The sequence below is a fragment of the Oryzias melastigma genome, linkage group LG9, assembly GCF_002922805.2.
Source record: "Oryzias melastigma strain HK-1 linkage group LG9, ASM292280v2, whole genome shotgun sequence".
NCBI lineage: Eukaryota > Metazoa > Chordata > Actinopteri > Beloniformes > Adrianichthyidae > Oryzias > Oryzias melastigma.
Genome location: NC_050520.1, coordinates 2,861,487 through 2,877,290, shown reverse-complemented (window position 1 = coordinate 2,877,290; position 15,804 = coordinate 2,861,487). Strand labels below are relative to the sequence as shown.

Genomic DNA, 15,804 nt, shown 5'->3' with positions numbered 1-15,804 from the left:
CCCCCTTGGGTTAATACGAGACAGAGAGCCTTCAAGCTCAGCCACAGAGACACAGGAACACCTTGGAAGCGGCTGTCATACAGACACAGCCTTCTGTTCCGGGAAAATCCTTAAACAATCATCATATGAACCCAAACATGGAGACATGATTACTCTTATTTTTGTAGAACCACGTTTTTACCTTGTTTATCTTTTACTTCTATGAAGTCCCTCGTCAAATTTTAGCCACAGTGAGGATTCATTTATTATTTTTATGTCTTTTATGTCTTACGACAGTTTATGTTTTATCTAATCTTAATACGTCTTTTTTGTTCAGCACTTTGTGTCCAACAGCAGAGTTGATAGAAAGTGTCATATTAAATAAAGCTGTCGGTCAGAGAGATCTTTAGTGACGTCTTTGTTTACAAAGTTTGGTCCGAAACAGAAATCTCCAGTAGATCCGGGTCTAAATACAGACCAAATGTAATCTTCAGGACTCGATCCGAACCAACGGACTTTCCCAATCTGAATACACCCTAAAAGAAATGCGGATTCAGTTACTTGATCTCTCCCATAAAGAGCCTCACAACCCAACCGAACATTATCGTAGTATCAAACTTCCCAGCCGTATAGTTTGAGGCCAGTTTGGGTGAAGAATCAACAAAGTCATGGATGGATCGAGTCGCCTACAAGTGGAAGCATCAGAATCATTTTTGTGCTTCTGATTTGTGTGCTTCTGATTCACAACCGTTTGAGTAAAGAAATACTCAGAAATGCAATTTTAAGTTTAATTTTCCTACTCCTCCATCATCACAAAAATGCCATAAGAACGTATAAAAAAGCTGTTTTTATTAGAGTGGGTCTTTCAATTCAGAAATCTAAAAGTTCACTCTTTATATTATATCGATTTTTGACTAATTCAATTAAATATATAAACACGGTCACATAAAAGTAATATATATTATTTATAATAATGATTCTTAAAGCATATTTGAAATGTGTGATTTTTGTGGTACAGTATTTGATCAAACTAGTGCCACCTCAGAGGGATTAAAATACCGCCGGTTGGGATTCTGAACACAGAGCATCTCTGCAGACAGGTCATGTTATAATAAATGGGTTTTGGTCGGGAATAACCATCGGATGAGTTTAGGACTCGACAGCAAGGGGACTGCAATGTCAAACTGCTTTGGTTCAGAAATGCATTATACTGTCCTTCAAAGCTGCGAGTTTGATGTATTTAAATGTCACATTTTCTCAGAACGGATTAATGCCGAGGAAAAGTGCAGCATCGGCATTGGTTTCTGTGGACTAAAAGATACACACACATCCACTGACCTTGCTGAAAAAACACTCCGTTTTATGTGTTTGTTAAATTTTAATAACCACTGTATGTAAGTAAATACGATGAAGACAACACAACTTAATATCAAGGGACTTGAATGAATAAAATGCAAATTCACTTTTTACTTCTTTGCAAGACCAAATTGCAGAGTTTAAACGACGTTATGACCATTTACATCATGCTCGTTCAGTGACCCATCGTCTGCACAGAATGGCTTGGAGTGAAGGAGTCACCTCTGGTGGATAATGTGTTACTCTGTCATGGTAAGCATTTGTGGAAGATAAAAAAAGACAGGCTCCAGTGAGTAAATTAAGGCCTGTGTCTCAGAAGTGTGTGACTGGATATATGATGTCTATTACCCAAACTGAGACCCTTTTATGTGACCCTCATACAGTGGCGCAGACGCCACTATATCACCATGCAGCACGCATGAGCCGGTGGGCCCCGCTTGCAAATTTACTGCCACTGCTCGTGTAAGTCTTGCTATTTCATTATCCTAATATATTCTGCCATGGTTGTAAGGAGAGATAAAGTGAAGATCTGCTGCAGATATGCCTCCTCCTCCAGCATATCTAGCATGTGGATGAGATCTGCTTTATTTCCTGTGCTTTGTCATGTTTTCATCTGCTCCGCGTCAGTGTTAGAGGAATATTTATGGCCAAAACCCTCCACAAGTGGGAAAGAGACTAAATTGTTTTCTCAAGGATTATTATTACTATGTTTGCTTCCTTTCTCTTGATTTTGACCCAAATTTCACCTCTGAAAATGTGCAGAAACTCACCAAAACTTCAACAGATCAGGTAGGAAAAAATGTGTATTTATGTGTTTTTAATTCATGACCCCGCCCCCTAAAGGGGGTGGACAGATGAATCGAATAATGGAACAAAAAGTATTAAGATAAATCTTGAAAGAACAGAAGATTTATAAAAAGAAGAAAGTCCAGATTTTCTTAAAAGGAATAAAAAAATGCATAAAGAATAAATAATTAAGTCACTACCACAACTTCATGTCCATTCAGACAAATAGATTTTAAAATTTAGACTCAAAACTAAATCAGTTCAAACATTTCCTGTTGGCTCTGCTCTCTTCAGACCAGGTTATCTTCGTAGTCAAGTTTATTTATTTATATTGTTTACAACCAGAACAAACAAGAAAACAGAAAGTGATGATATAGAACGAGACATAAACAATTAGATTCATTTCAAAGTAAAAAGAATCAACAAACTGAATCCATCCAAAAAGTCAACGACAGAAACTCAACCGCTGTGTTAAAAACAAAAGCAAAACTACATTTTTTGAAAAAACGTACACAGATTACATAACAATATAAATGAGAAATATTTATTTGGTAATCTGTAAAAAAAAAAAAAATTATTACAAATTTTAGGGTAAATAAAACTGGGGATGCTGCAATTTCACAGTAAAAAAATACTGTTACTTTTTACAATGTTTTGATTAACATTTTGTTGTTTTTTTCAGTTATTTTCAAGTAATAATGTATTTTTTTATAAATAATAATAATTTGATTAATAATAATAATAATAATATGTGTTACTGTAAAATGAAATGTTTTTAGAGGTACATTTATATGTAAGTTTAATGATTATATGTTGTGTTTTTAACAAGAAATTGTAGTTTAATCAATATTTGTCTTTTTTTATATTATTTCATAATTTACAAACAAAAATAGGATGGATATTTACATATGTTTTGGTTACTGTGGACGAGAAAACTCAATACTTATATATTTCTATACAGAACGAATGTCTATAAATCTTGAACATGCGTCATTTTAAGAAAGTTTCTTGTTAATAAAAATGTCATTTTTCATGATTGTGGTTAACTGTCATTATATTATAGTTTTATACTGTAAAGACATGCAACATTTTTTGTCACAGTGTAGCAACTTACAACATTTAAATCTAATTTTCAGAACTATCAGAGTTATATTCCACCAATAAAGACATTAGCAGATCACAATATTGGCATTTCTGGACTCCAGAACAAAACTATAACTATAGAACTTTAATTTCAGTCATAGAAATAAATTATCAGCAAAAATCTGTTTTACAAGGACTAATTATTTTTCAAACCACAAATACGCCTAAAATAAGAATATTAGCAAATATATAAAGATGGAATTGAAATTTGATGTAAGCAGTAGTTCCTCCCAGTAGAGACACGGTGACATTTACCCCTAACTGATATCCATATCTCTGGAAAGAGAGCCAAACGGTGTAGAAAAAGGAGGTTGTACCATTCTTGTTTGATAAAAAATGTGACCTTTACTATCATGGCTTTGATAAAAAGGTGAAAAATACCTGAACTCTTCTTACATTCATCTAGTTTTTATTAGATACAATTTAAAGCCCAACACTTTTTTACTAAAACACGTAAGAATTTCCTTAAAAGAAGAAGTCAGGATTGAGGTTTTTGTTCATGTGCAACCTTAAATGTACTTCTGTGTTGTCGTCTTTAAGTTTCCAAACTGAATTTAAGTGGCAGCAACACAATCACACTAAATGTGTTTAAAGATACCAGCTTTGAATGACGCGAACAAAAATCTGATCATATTTGTCATTGTGTTTTATTGTGAAAAAATGGTTATATTTTTAAAATAAAGCAGATTTCTCATGTATCTTGATGTAACTTCCTTCCAGAATTGACAAGGATTACTCGCCGCTCGCGTATAAAATAGACCAGACGCTGAAACGATCCGCTGCACGGATCCGCGGAGGACCCTGCCGCTCCGCGCCTGGACCGAACCACACCATAGGTTAACAAAGGAATGGAAGCGGGTTCCGTTCCGCGACACTTCCGGTCCAGTGTGAACCAGGCGTTACTCTGTTAGCTGCATGACGCTCACTTTCAGCACGTGGGTTGTTGAGGCGTTCTCCTGGAAACCTCCCTGAGTTGGTTGATGAGGAAACAAAACGACCCCTTAAATAAAGGATTGGATCAATGTTGCACAGAACAGCATCATTAACCACACCATGTCTTCAAACACAGGGTTTATATGCAGAACGGGGTGTTTCCTGGGTCCGTTTCAAGAAGCAGGTTTAACAAATTTAGAGTTCAAATCTGAGATTCTGACTCAAAATTCGCAAGAGTTTTGGGTTTCAGAACAGCTGAAAAGAGTTGATTCAATCCACTTGAAGTTGTTGGAACCAGAATCAGGTGCGAGCGACGCGACCATAAGAAGCCCTGATCAATGGAGCAAAGACAGCACGATTCGCCATGGCAACGGGAACAAACACTAATAGAGTAGCTTATTTCACGCCGACAGAAATCCATGTGTTCCTACAAGCATATGCCGACTACAAGCACATTTTCCACAAGAAAAGCAACACAGCTGCAGCGGTAAAACAGAGAGAAAATATCAGTAGAGTTAATGCGTACGTCTACATTTGAATATTTCAATTCAGAATAAGAATTAAATAATGTCAGGAATGTCATTTTGTCACTTATTGAGTCAGGAATGGTTTTTGATATGTTAATAATTTAACGAGTAATCCCCGGAATGAATGACCGTTTTTTGAAAGCTAATATTTCAGCTACAAGCTAGCTGTTTTGGCTAATTTAAGGTTTTTGTTTTTTAGGCTGTTTTGAAGCTAGGCTAGTATTTATAGGCTAGCTCTTTTAGGTAATGTAAGCTTTTTTGAAGTTTAGCTATTTTTTCAGCTACATGCTAGCTGTTTTGGCTAACCTAGTTTTTTTTATTTAGGTTTTTAAGGTAATTTTGCATTGAGCTAATATTTTAGCTTGGAGCTTCAGCGTTTTTAGCTATCGCAGGTAATGCTATATATCAAGTTCATAATAATGTCAAAAAGTTACAGTTTTAAAGTTTTATAAATGTAGTTTTAGAGTGTTCAATAAATGTTTACATTCAATAAATGTTTACATTTATTGAAATTTCCCCACCGTGGGACGAATAAAGGACTATCTTATCTTATCTTATCTTATCTTTATCCTGTTTCGGCCCGTGACCTAAGGTGTGTTTTGGATTTTGGCCCCTTGTGTGATTGAGTTTAACACCCCTGCCATATCCTGTCTGATTGGTCTCTATCTATTTCTTCTTTAGATCTAGTGTTTAGATCTGGTGTAATCTTTTTTTTTTTTTTTTTTTATCTGGTGTAATCTTCCAGTAAAGCTCTCAGTAGTCTTCCAGTAGAATTACTAGTAATCTTACAGTGAAATTCCATCTCCCACAAGGCTTAGGTCACATCCAGTTTATCTGGTGAAGTTTTACAACTCCACTGTTAACCAAGATTATATGTTTCCTTACACACCCTAACAAATAAGTAAATATTTTACACCTTCCTGATGTTAAAAACAGATTTTATTCCTTCAGGTTGTGATATTTTCTGTTTTATTTCTAATATAGACACTGTATTAAACAGCTTCCTGTGTCACTTCTCACTCACTGTCCTCTACTATGAGATTTTTTCCCTCATACGCGTCTCAATCCTTGTGTGGTTTGTATCACAGTCCTCTTCCACCTATTATTTATGATTCCTGTTTCATAATGCATTGCAAGGTGACAGTATTCCGTTGGATTCCCCACAGGGAGATGAATGCATTGCTTTATAGGACAGAATCATCATTAAAATTCAAAGTGTTGACTTTGACGAGTGAAGACATGACTGCAGGGTAAAGTTAGAAAAGCTTGTGCACAAATGTTCAGCGTTACTGCAGGTTATCATGTATCTTGCATGAAGTCCTCAGAAGTATTGAGTAATATGCAGTGAAAATCCATATATACTGACTTAAGTGGAGATGCATGATTCAGGCGGAAGGGAACGAGCTCACGACATGTCTGCTCTGAGGTTTGACAAGCCAGTCGCCAGGTCCCACCTGTCATTATAGTCATTCTCTGACACACATGAGATTTAACATCGTCTCTCTGACTTTTCAGCTCATGTGGGAGAAATGACTCATTGTAACAGTTGTTGTAAACATATGTCAACAAAAAAATCGTTAGATCCCATTTTTGTTGGCATTTGTGCATCAGATGTCATTCTGTTGTGAAAGAAATTGATTAAACTATTTATTGATATTTTTCTGATAGCACTGGACCAACCCCTTTAGCTGGGACAATGTGGTTTCATCTTAGGGATTCCTTTGGGTCTGTTTGGCAACCTTAAAGCGATGTCGTGAAAATGGAAGGTACCATTGTCACGTGTGGTAAGTGTATTTGTAGGGCTAATGGAAGCTGTATTCACTTATAACGTGTGTTGTGTCCGGCACACTCCAGTCATACCAAGGCTTGAACATCAAAACTAGAACAGCATTTAGGGCCCACACCCTGGGCAGTGGACCTTGCTAGGTCTACTGGAGCCTGAGCGGCGACAGCTTTAAACTCTGCTGGAGTCTGGAGAGTGGAGCTCCTAGCTCGCTGAGCTATCCCCCGGGCGGCTGGCTAGTGTAGCCGTCCATCCAGTTTAATGAGCTCTGTGACGGGCTGGCGATCTATCCGGTGTGTATCCACCTTCGCCGTAACTGGGATAGTTTCCATGAACCTAGTGGTCCAAGTGGGTTAAGAAAATGGATGGAAGTTCATGACGAAAATCCTCGCATCGAGCGGCCATCTTGAATGTTTACTCTTTGATCCAGTTACTGAAAACGTCACATGCCCAAAGCTGAGTCCCTGATTGGTTGTGCTCCACCAGCAAAGACATACAACAAGAAGGAGGCGTCCATTTTGAAAAGAGGTCCTCTTTTATAAGTGGCTAGCCCCGCCCCTTCACCAAACCAACACAATTACGAATCAAAAATTAAACGTCATAAGAAAAAAACATTCATATGCATTTGACTTTTAGGAAATTCAACATCACAAAACAAAAATATGTCTCCCATAAAACATCAACTCCAAACAGAAAAAAAACAAATTTCAAAGAAAACATTTTTAATTTAAAACAGGCCTGTCAAAGGAAACCAAAATCACTGGACTTCTTGAAACAGGATGCGGTTAAAATAAAACAGGAAATGAACAAATAAAACACAAAAACAAAAATCCAGTGACTACTATTAAACTAAACAAAGTGAAACACAACACATGTTAAAGCTGAACAGTGTGTGTTCACCCACCGATGCAATTACATATAAATCACTTAGTTAAACCCTCAGCGACAGATGCGCTCTGTCACACATGGCGTGTCCTAGACAATGAGGAATTTATTTGTAGAGAAGTTTGAAATGTCGTTCATCTGTTGCATCTTGTTCAAAAATAGTAACACCACGACTCGGGTTTTCTTTTAGTGATGATCAGATTTTTTTTATCTTTTTAAAATCGGACCAAAGTTAAGCATTTTAAGGTCATTTTGCTGAATCTGATAGGCCATGACTCCTTGTTTATTGCCCTTTCCAATATGGCGTCAGTCTCTACGTATCTTGGACAATGAAAACGGCCCAGCCAAGCAATTCTGGCCTACATACCTGATTGGTTTTGGCGCCATGTTTTTGGCTACAACCAGGTCCTCTTGTGCGACCTTGACCTTTGGTACAGGCCCCAGACTGGTTTCACCTGCAGCTCGGCCGTGTCCGCTGTAACGGTGGTTGTGTCAAAGTCTTAAAGAAAGTTCTCTGCTACCGTTTTGTGTTACCAGACACATGTTACACACCTGGTACAGGTGGGCTGCACCTGCTTGTGCGATGTCTCCACTCATCTTTGCTCAACAGCTTTTTGAGCAGCGGTCCCTGAATGTGGTGGTTGGCTGTAGTCAGGACAGCAATTCTTGATGATATTGACTGAGCTGCTGAATCTGATATCCCCCTGTAACAGAGATTTCTATCTTTGGGATAAAATTATTTTTTTTACCGAGACCTTCGGGCGTCTGGTAAAAATAAGATTGTATTAGAACAGTTTTTTGGTTTTTTTGCAGTGGTTTTCTTTTATTCTGCTGGACAGAAGGACCTGCTTGTTTCCCTAAATTTTCTTTCCATGAGGAAAAACTCCCACAACAAACTGAGGAACTCACCAAAATTTGGATGCACCTAGTATGGAATTTTGGACATTCAGTGGACATCTCCAACTATTTGAAGTTCTTCATACCCGTTTCATAGACTTTTGGTGTTGTCTCTCCGAATATCACTGTCTGAAAGAACAGAACTTGGAAAAATGGAATCATAATTTAGTTGAAGAGCATAATCTGGACAGTCTTCTGCAAGAAACTTCTGCTGATGAGATCGAATGCAAAGCTGGTCGTTTTTTAAGCCGGGAGTCAAATCTTAGTGAAGGGGTCACTATTCTCATTACAAAAGCAGTGAGTGCAAATATTTTATTACATAAAGAGGTATTAGCAGGGAGATTTTTAGCAGTAAAGCTGGAGATTGATGATCCTTCTTTCTTTTTTGTATAATTAATGCATATGCCCCAAGCATGGGAAGTGCCAGGAAAAGTCTGGTTGGAAAAATCTTGGCATGCTCCACCTCTTCTGAGTGTGGTCTGGGATTGCTTTATAGATTTAACCCAGGACAGAGCGGGGTAGAACCGCCCACTGCAGTCTACAGCTATCTGAAGAACTAACTATTCATCATTGTTATGTAGTCAATGCACAAAACCTAAATATTTCTGTGCCAGGTAACATATTTGTGAAAGGGTAAGCAATAGAATCGAAGGATCTTGGATCTTGGGGTCTTCTTATTTCAATAAAAGGCTTTTGCCAGATTGTTGGAGGACTTTCTGGACTCAATGGAACAAATGGAAAAGGTGAATTTGCTGGTTAAATGATGGGAAAGTAGGATTCAGTTTTGTTTTTAAAGACCCACTCCAATGAAAATCATCTTTTTTTGTGATTTTGAGATGTTCTTGTAGCATTTTCCTCACAATAGAGGAGCCTTGAAACATAATATAAAATTAAAACTGCGTTAATAAGTATTTCTTAATTCAGATCGCATTGGATCAGAAAACCAGATGCTAGAAAAAGCTGGGGCAAACGACACCACTACTTTATAATCATAATTTAAAGACTATTGGAAAGGATTTTCTAAAGGAAAAAATATGGTTGGAGTGGGACTTTAAACAGTCTACGTTATATTCTACTACAGATTAAAAACCATCGGAAAGAGCGCTAGCAAATAGTGTAGCATAATGGCACTACACGACAGCAACACTCAATGGGCTTATGATCGTTGTTTAGGAGGCGATCCGATTCAAGTCACGAATAAAGCTCAACGATTCAAGAATGGCACCACAATACTTACGTTTTAATATGTTTGTTGCTATGTGTATGTCTTTTAACTGGGTGTATGAACAATGAAATTATTTGTATTAAATCACCACCATTTATACATTTATTTAGAACAGGAGCTCAAAATCAACAAAACTCATAAAAACACTAATATTTAGATAGAAAGAAACGGTGTTTGTCATTTTAAACAACTTTTTTTCGCTTCTGTTTACCGTAAGTTAGCAGTAAAATAAACATAAAAAGCTTTAAAAAACATTGATGTTTTTGATAATTTAACTACAAAAATGGAAAATATTCTCCTTTTTCTTCCATCCTCAAAGTTCTTAAACATTTTACGTTCCAAGCATTATATATATATATTGTTATTCAAATTATTAACAAACAAGGCCGCTGTTTTTGAAAAAGAGCATACTTAATACATAGTAAATCCGCTGGGCGGGGCCACAAACTCTCAGCGTCGCCCCATTCTGATGCATCCTTTTGTGGACAAATAGATCCATGAACATCTTTGATGTCCTCATCCAAGCTGGAGGGGCCTGTGAGGGGCTGTAAGCTAGCAGGAGACCATATTATAGATGGATAATAGGAAGAGGGGGCGGGGTTGCTCTGCACCAATCGTCCCACCCAAAAGATAGAGGCATATTTCTAATGAACTCTTGCCGCTCCGCAGAAACTATGTCTAAGAAAACAAGTTTTTATTGATTTTGTCCTAAAGCAGCATCATCATAAGTGGGAGCACTTTGGAAATAGATCAAAAGAGGATCGAAGTGAGACTCTTCACGATCCTGTATGACCTGGACACCCCAAAAACCTGCAGTACCCATACAGGCCGACCCCGTTCAGATAAATGTAGGAACAGTATGAGAAGCTCTAGACTTTAACCACCAATAATTTTGTATAATAAATCAGCCTATTCAGTCTGAAGTTAAATCCTTTCATATATCAACCGTTTCCTCAACATTATTGGGATGGTTTCACTGCAGAAGTATTTTATCTTTGATCATAAAAGATGATAACTTTTCAGAACTGTTTAAAACATGCTTCCTACACTGACAGAGATGTCATGAAAGTGACAGTTGGCTGGATGTTTGGAACTCAGACTTTCCGCTCGCTTTTGCCTCCAGGTGAAGGTTATATCCTCCTCAGAGGGGATCAGCGGGGGACGCTGGGGCACAGCGGGTAGCGGTGCCAAGCCCGGCTGTGCCACTCTGAGCCATGCTCCCTAATTAATCCACAGCTGTGAGGCTCCTGGAAAAGCACACATCAGTTTCCGGCTCCAGACAGTCACTGAGAAACAATTAGGACCGACTGCAGCAGAAGGGCTGAACGGATTCATCTGCAGCTAGGTTAACAGGAGTGATTCGCCTACTTCTGTAATGAAGTTACAGTCAATGGTTACAGAAAATTCAGACATGATTTTACATAGTGGTCTCTAGAAAATAATATCCCCAGAAAAATTGAAGAATTAACAGCTACATTCAAGGAGGTTTGAAATAAAAATGACTTGTTTTCTTCGTTGAAGCCAAAGTTAAAGTCTTTGTCTTTAGATCTTTTACCAATTTTTAGTTAACGGCAGTCTGAATACAGACCAAACGTAAAGTTCAGGACTCGATCCGGACTAAACTAAGCAGATTTGGTCTGAACCAAATTATTTTTCCAGTCTAAATACACCCTAAGATAAAGATTAAAATAGAATCAAGGCTCTATTAAGTAGGAAATATTAATGACTCAAAGACAAAATTAACCCTTAGAAAAAAAAAAATGTGACAGCAGAAGAAAGGTGGTCGAGTCTGCAGGACAACTAATTCATTGTTAATTTTTTTGACAATAACATGAACACAATTTTTAATTATCATTATGCACAGATACTCATAGAGAAAATGAAATTTAATTTAATTTAATATACTTAATGTTGTTCGTAACAGAATGGCCAACATGAAAGAAGAATGAATAAGAGAATAAATTCATAAAACTATGGGGAAAAGGTAAAATTATAGAAATTATCGAAAAAATATTTTTTACAATAATTATGTCATAAAATGATAGAAAAATAAATTTGTAGAAATATGAGCAAATAGTGTAAATGTTTCTTGAATACATTTGTAAATGTGTGATTTGAAAAGTCTTAATTTTACAAAAAAAATCATTTTTGGAATATTGTTGTCATTTTATGAAACTAAAGTGAATTTACTAAAAATTTAAAGCAGATTCATGAAGTTTTTCTAGCAGGATGATGTCCACCACATTTCTCAGATTTGTCTGCAACGTAACTTTAACAGGTAATGATTGAATGTCTGTGGAAACATTTTAAAAGTTACATTTCTTTTATTTTCAAAAATGACACCATTATAAATTTACAGCTTTTCCTTGTTAGTTTTTTGACATTTTTAACTTTATATAACATGGTTTTAGATTTATTGTTCCATTTGTAGTGGCCTTAATACCCTGTTGTATTAACATTTTTTTTCCTTACTGAATATTGAAGTTTCTTTCACTTTTGTGTTTCTTTTAATGAACACTGTTGTGCTAAAAAAGACTAAACCCTATAAACAAACAAAAAACTTTTTCATCAAACCTTAACCTCATCCACAACATCGAGACTCAATCTGCACATTAGAAGGTTCATACATGTGAGAGAAAAACTGTTTATTTTTCTCTTTGTAAGCTCCATCAGTATAAAATGTTAGTTTCAGGTTGGATTGAGTCTTATTTATGGGAACAAAATAACATGAAACTTCTGTAGATGAGCATTAAAAACACAGGAACTGCAGAGAAATGTTGCTGCTGACAAACCACAGAAGTTGTGTTTGTCTCTTTCAGGAGATTTCATTCATATTTTGTAAAGGAAAATCTTAATCTGTTCAAATCTATCTAATCAGATTCTGTCAGAAAGCGCAACCAGGACTGTCAGCAACCGTCAGTTCAGGACCCAACGTGCAGGAGAGCAGATCTGGTGGCAGTAACTTGAACATTTATTTACAACAGTCAAACATGACAAAACCAACGTAAACCGTGACAAACCAGACACTTGTGTAGGGGGAGGAAAATTAACAGAAATGATAGCAGCTGAGGATAGTTATTAACATGATCCTGAAGTAACTGACAGGGACAAGTCCAACAAAACATGACCAAAAACATCACGAAAAAACCAAACTAGACTACACGAGCATCGTTTCATGCTGTGATAGGATGATTTAGTCATTAAAAATTGATCACATTGTCCTGTAATAATTCTTTTGTAAAAAGAACTTGGATTGAGAATTTACTTTGTAAATTATCTTGATATATTTACTCCACAAACAGGTTTATCTTGTGTTGGAGAACCCCCAAAAAATTCAAGAGGAAGCTATTCATCTCCCTCATCAAGGAGGGTGTCTTCAGCATTTGAAGAATAGAAGAAGTCAGAACAAGTCTCTGCAAACGCTGAAAAACAGTCAGAGTTGTAAACAGTGCTTTCTTTTTTCCTGGTGAATATGCAAATAAGCATCTGCAGTTATCTGTGAACAAAGGAACGATGAAGAAGCCCCTTTTCAGAGCCTGCGAGCTGTTTGCACAAAGGAGAACAAAACTTTCCCACAACAGTAACCTTCAGCGGCGCTTCTCTGGCTGCGATGTGCTCCACATTCTGATGGAGACCCATCAAGAAAACACGCAGGAATGCAGATTTTCCAAAGAATTCACAAGTGAAAGTCTGAAAAGTCCTCAAGAGTTTCACGGTTTTATAAAGACACAAAAAGATTGTTGGAATTTGATCCAATAACTTAAAGAAATACTTATTTTACGCTCCTTTGTACATCCTAAAATAGTTTAGATCAGGGGTGTCGAACTCAATCGCACAAGGAAGAGATGAGGCTCCACTTGAAGGATGGTCCAGATTTATTCAGTTGCTGAGCAGTATTTGCTGTAAACCACAAAAAGTTTCCCTTATAATAACATAAAAGGCATAAAAAGACTTACTGTAAATTAATAAAGCATAAAAAACAAGGGGAAATGACTGACTGTGTCATCACAAGCCTAGAGTCCTCATAACAAACTAAATCAATAATAAAATATGCTTTAACTTAAATATCACTTCTCAGTAAACAACAACAGCGACATCTAGTGGTCACGAAAAATGACTGCGACAAAAAGAGAAATGCACGCAACTCCCGCGGTGCATTATTAATTATACGCCATGAAATCTAACGTCAAGTCCTAAAAATACTTTAACATCAAAGTTCATCAACCAATAATTAACAATATAGGCGTGGCTAACAAGCTACAGGACCTGCTAAGAAGCTAACACTGCTAGCTTGTACCACACATTCTCTCAGACTTAAACAGGGAAGGAAAACAAAGGAAACAATAACTCACGTTTGGTCAGTTACCTAAATACTTCAAATACAGCATCTGGGATACACAGAAACTAAACTCGGGATCCTAACGCACCCAGGTTCTCTCTCTGCTGCTGTGACCAATCGAAACTAACCGGACGAACTCACACAAAACCCCCGAAGAAGAAACTCGATGTCGCATCCTGTCACGTCATCACAACGGGCTGAACCGCGGTAACACTGCTGCTGTGGATAATTCAACAACATTACCTGAAAATGTTCTCCACAGTTTTCTACCCTCCTAGTTCTAAGACATTTTATGTTCTAAGTGGTTTGTTTTCGCAGCAGAATCAGTTGATTCATGGTGATTACATCCGCCGTTCAGCAGCGCCAGACGCGTGTCTCCACTTCAGAATAAGCTGGAGTTTCGTTAATTGCGTCAAATGTTGAGTTACCATAACCACCCGTGGGCAGCAAAGACTTCTAAAATTCATTGGAAGATTCCGGGCCATATATGTATAAATCTATGAATAATCGATCCATAGACAGACAAATATAGATATATCAATAAAGTTTCTTTCATTCATAATCATCTTAAATAAATCTGAATAAAAAAACTAAAAAAATTTAAAAATATAATCAACAGCCTGTCCTCTCCTGTCCATTGATATGACAGGTTTACCTTTTTCTTTATCTCGTTGCATCTTCTTTTCTTAATTTTTTATATATATATATTTTTATTTTTTGTTAATTGGGTACCAGATGATTTTGACCTTTTTTGTGAATCTTTCAGGCATTTTGGCAAAGGCGTCGATTAAACCAATTCTCACCTCAACACGTTTTGTGTTCACCATTTTTATTTGGCCAGTTCGCGCAAACATTTATTAAAAAAAAAAAAAAAAAAGTAAGAATTTGATATATCTGTATTAAAATGTGGCTTACAGAATGTCATGGCATGACTGACTTTTAAAATAATTTAGTAATTACCTTCTCCTCGCCCGTCTGTCCTCTTCATTTGGGAGGGACCCACAGCTGAAACGATTCCCCCGACCGACTGCAGGAGGTGCAGCCATAAAAAGCCATATAGGGCGCCGTTTTTGGGTTTTTTCTTAATTGGCGCACCGGGCGACAGCCCGAATGACCCGAACCTAAACCCGCTGCTGCTCCGTGATTTCCTGAGACCTTGGAGGCTGCAGCTCCTGACACATCTCACAGTCTGTGTTGAACTGAGCAGCTGTGCAGCAGTGTCCTGCAGCTCTGAGCTCTCATCCAGTGGTCCAATTCATCTTCTGCTGCAGCTGGACACCAGTGCAGCCCTCCGTCTCTTACTCTTGTCTCTCTTGTTTAAACTCTCAAGGTTCAAACCCTCATAGAAATAAGTCAAATTTAAGCTAAAGCACTATACAAGTATACACCATTTACCATCAGTGCAAGATAACAATATTAATAAAATAAAATGATCTGGAGGGCCGGATATGATTACCCGGAGGGCCGAATCCGGCCCCCGGGCCTTGACTTTGACACATGGTTTAGAAAATAAAGTAGAATCTGAAGCCCACACGGTATCTCTCTTTATCTTTACGTCTCTCAGCATTGAAGGAAAAGTGCAATTACTTTCTTTTCTCATTGAAACAATTCTTTTAAGTTCAGTGAGTCTGACAGCTAAAGGAGAACGGGACTTATAGAAAAGCAGGCCACTGAATAGAAACACTTTTTTATTCTTCTACCTTAATGATGAATAATAACCGCTTCTAGTCTTACCACAGACTGCAGTCTCATCCAATTAAAGCACTGCTTTGTTTTGTGCTTCCTCAGCACGGAAAGCTCAGAGTTCTAGAGATGAAGACGTTTAAATTGGTACCAACAGTTTCAGCACTGACGCTGGTATTGAGTGTTTTAAAAACTGCATTCGTGCAAAAGATTTGGGATCTTCCAGCAAGACATTGAATCCAACATCGCCTTGGTAACGGTGTGTTTC

At 37.3% G+C, this 15,804-nt stretch overlaps 1 long non-coding RNA gene across 2 annotated transcripts in view; it reads right to left on the bottom strand.

Moving 5' to 3' along the window:
* LOC112147913 overlaps positions 1-14,084 on the bottom strand; it is a 32,183-nt gene extending 18,099 nt beyond the window's left edge. Inside the window, exons 1-4 of one of the 2 annotated variants that reach the window (XR_002919552.2) lie at positions 13,867-14,084; positions 8,302-8,432; positions 7,945-8,096; positions 7,760-7,867 (exon numbers count right to left, since the gene is read on the bottom strand). This is a non-coding gene — a long non-coding RNA (uncharacterized LOC112147913). The remainder of the gene's footprint in view (positions 1-7,759; positions 7,868-7,944; positions 8,097-8,301; positions 8,433-13,866) is intronic. The other variant, XR_002919553.2, reaches the window with a different exon arrangement.
* Positions 14,085-15,804: the final 1,720 nt, after the last annotated feature.